Source organism: Castanea sativa, chromosome 7 (assembly GCF_040712315.1).
Source record: "Castanea sativa cultivar Marrone di Chiusa Pesio chromosome 7, ASM4071231v1".
Classification (NCBI taxonomy): domain Eukaryota; kingdom Viridiplantae; phylum Streptophyta; class Magnoliopsida; order Fagales; family Fagaceae; genus Castanea; species Castanea sativa.
In genome coordinates, this window is record NC_134019.1 from 18,882,526 (window position 1) to 18,886,552 (window position 4,027).

Here is a 4,027-nt window from a genome sequence, read left to right on the forward strand (position 1 = left end):
GTAAAAGGGAAATGTGTTTCATCTTATTAGGGGGAGTGTTTACCTCTTTGTTGTTGTAGGAGCTACTTTTAGTTTCTTCTTCTTGTACACCAGTCTTGTGACCATGTTTACATACATCTTAGATATATATGTGATGATGTATATTTTATTCACCTATCTCTACATGTGTTGTTTCTTTTCTCTCTTTATACACGTTTCTTTCTTTTGTATACAATCTATTATTTCTTCTTCACACAAAGATGCCTTAATGTGTTTTGTTTAAAGTGTTTCAGAAATACAGGTTGTCAAAGTCTTCCATGCCATGAACTCTCTTCTTGCAAAATTTTTCAAGAGTTTGTGTTAGGATAGATTTTATTGTATTTAATAAGTGAGTATGAATTGAGTGATTTATGACTTCTCTCATATGTTCATTTATTTGTTGTGGTTTTGTTACAGATTGCCAAAGGGGGAGATTGTTAAGGACATATTTTATGTAGTTGGCTAATCATTTGACAAAATGCACTTTACTTATATTTGGGTAGATCTAGGATGTGTTTGATACTTTAAAGAACAAGAGTTCAAATCTAGTATTGAAGCCATACAAATCTGTCCAAGAAACAAGTGAAGAAGTACTGATTCATTAAAGCTTGATAGCTGCTCGACAGATAGCTATCTATCGAGGTTTAATGAGGCTCGACAGATACTATCTATCGAGGTATCTATCGAGGTTATGGAAATTCAGATTTTCAGATCTAATTTTTGGCTTATGCTTATGTATTTGTGTAGGGTTTTTTTTCTCACAACCCTAGACATATATAAAACTTATTTTAGAGGCCTTCACATAAGAGAATACAAGGAGAACACATGCAAAAAGTGACTGAAGCCCTATTCTCTCTGAAAGAAGCTACTGCATCTTTTGCGCATTAGGGTTTTGTAACCAAGTACTTCTTGATCTTTATTATTGATGAAGTGAAGAACTTTGTAGCCAACATTCTTCTTCCTCAAGTTGGCGAGTGAGTCACGTACTGGAATTCATGCAAAGGAGTGAGTCATGTACTAGGATCCGTGCATCAAAGGGTGGCATTCATATATTGAAGAGTTCAGAGGTTCTGAAGCGGTAGAAGGTTTTTGTTGGAAGTTTATCTATTGGGATTGTAGAGTCTAAGGACAAATGTTTTGTACTAGATCTAAAACTTTTCTTTACTGTAGTGAATTGCTTTTCGGGAAGGTTTTCCCTCCAAGTTTTTTACTGTGAAACTAGTTTGTTTTATTGGTTTTCTTGGGTTATCATATTTTGTATTATTTATTTTTCCGCTACATTATTTGTGACATGATATTGATGTTTGTTTGTTTTAACAAGTTTTATTCATAAAAAATCTAGTTAACAACTTGGGTTTTGTAAAGTTGTGATATACAACTATGTTTTATGTTGGCTTTATTCCATGACAAAAAGTGTTGTATTTGCTTTAATTTGTTCCTTATATTTTATGAGATTTTATTGTATTGGGTTTAGTATTAAGTTTGTGAAGAATCGAGCATAAAATGAAGAATCAGTGGATTTCGTGACTGTCTTGCTAGAAGCTAACTCACAAAAGAGCCACGTGAGAAGCACATGCTAGAAGTTGAAAAATTGTGCTCCTGGAGGATTTCGCGAGTGTCTCGCGGGTAAGACCTTTTCCCGCGAGATACCCGCGAAACTCTCTGCCTAGAGGATTTTTAAGTGTGACTTTCTTACCCTTCACTTACACTATATATACCCTCATTACTCACAAATGTGTAAGGAGCTCATTCAAAGAGAAAAACCCTAGATAGGTTTTCAACAACACACACACCCATCTTTTAAAGAGAGAGCTACTAGTCCTTAGTGAGAAATCATCCTAGCCTCTTCTCCTTCCCTCTCCCATTGTCATACCTTAAAAGGAGATTTGTACCCAAACACAACCCACACATTTTCATAGTGTAGAGAGTGTTTTGGAGCTTGGGAAGTTTTGGGGATTTGCCAAAAGAAGCCGATAAGGCTTGGCGAATGCAATTGGGCGTATTGCGGGATCCGGAAAGCTAGACAAGACATTGTTCCGAGAAGCTTTGTTGGAGTAGGAGCTTGGAGGGCTTAGGTACATTGGGTAGATTAGGCTTGGAGGGTCTTTTGCTATTCGTGTATCCCAACTTATTGTCTAATGGATCGATTTACCGCTTGGAGGGCGGCAGAGAGGTTTTTAACTGAGTTCTTCGATTTCCTCTTCAATAACACATCGCCGTGTTATCTTGTGTTTGCATCTCTCTTCCCTTACTCTCATGCTTTGCTTTTATTGTATGTTATTCATGTTTATGCACTAGAATAGTATCGGTTGTTTGCGCTTCATTTACTCTTATTTCCGCACTTAGATAAGTTAAAGTAAAATCAACCGAGCCGTAATATTTTAATTTGTGGTCTAAACAGCTCTTGTGTTTTTTAACACAAATCCAAGATTTTAGGTTTAAAACTTGTTAATTCTATCAACCGGGGTCTAAATTTTTCAACAGATATTAATTTTGAGTAATTGATATTAGCTTACCTGTGCATAAGTAACTTTGATTCTTCCAACTTTAGGATCTGCAATACGAGAAAAAGCGTCTAAAGAAAGATTGATGGTTGCATGGCATATTGGGCAATAACTGACGATTTTAACCATAACAAAGCTGGGTTTGCCTGGTTTGTTGCACCAATACATTCTACAATTAAGTTTTTTATCATTGAATAAAAGATATGAGTTTAAATCTCTGCCTACACTAAGAAAAAACCAATTAATTTCTTGGTCTGTGATAAAAAGTTATTATTAAAAGCGGACGTTTTAAGTTGAAACTATCTTTTAAAAAAAAAAAAAAAAAAAACTAATAGCTAAGATGCATGCTATGGTTACACTTCAAATCTAAACTTAAATAGGTGTATCTACATCATGCCCAACAAACGTATAGGTTGTGTTGTTACAGAGTGTAATTTTTATATAGAAATCTTATAGTTATTAGTTGTATTAATATGTGGGTTTTACTAACGTATGTCTTTAGGGCATATATTAGTAAACTATTTTAGGAAATTTTTTATGAGAAAATGAAAAGTTTAACTTTTTTGTCAATTTTTTCAATTTTCTATAAAAGATTTCCTAAAATGGATGACTAATATATACCATAAGGGCATGCATTAACTGAAATCTTAATATATTGCTTCTCTGCGTTAAACCTTTTACTCAAATAAGACTAATGACATGAACAAAAGTGGTCAGTATTGTTAAGAAAAATCTTGGTTTAAACTAGTTCAATTTTTGAACTCCATATACCCTAGATTTATACTTTCATGGGCGAATTGGTAATGAATTGTGCTTTCTAACGTTAAATATTTATTAATCACATAATTTTGAAAGTCTTTACATGTTAACTATCCACATTTTTAGTTGTACTGGGAGATCTATTGAAGAAAAAAGAACTTCTAAAGTACTTTTTTGCTCAACTATGATAATGTTTTGGTGTTGTATTTAACTACACTAAATTACGTATTATTATTTGTTGAAAATTGCAAATATATTTTCTACTTCATAGATTAATTTATTTGTCAAAAAAATTATATAAAAAAAAAACTACTTCATAGTTTCACTAACAATTTTTTCCCTTTGACTTCTTTCTCGTGGGCTATTATTTGTCATATCTGTTTACATTGAAAGTGTTTTTTACCTCATATGGTCCCTTTGGATATAGCTAAAAGCTGAAAACTGAAAACTAAAAAATACTGTAGCAAAACGCGAGTACTGTAGCATAGCTGAAATTATAAAAGGGTCGCGTTTTTTACTGTAGCGGAGCTGAAATCACGTTTTTGTTTTTGTTTTTGTTTCTTCTCTATTCACTCCTCACCCACTCTAGCTAACATTTCTCATGCCTTGGAGAAGAGAGTTCCACTCCCACCTAAGAAATCCCCGAGGAAGACCTACATCGGTCTGACGCCAGCGAAGAGCCTAGAAGAGATATCCACGAGGAACGTGACCCAGTCCGACGCCGTTGAAGACAACCCAGTCCTTCC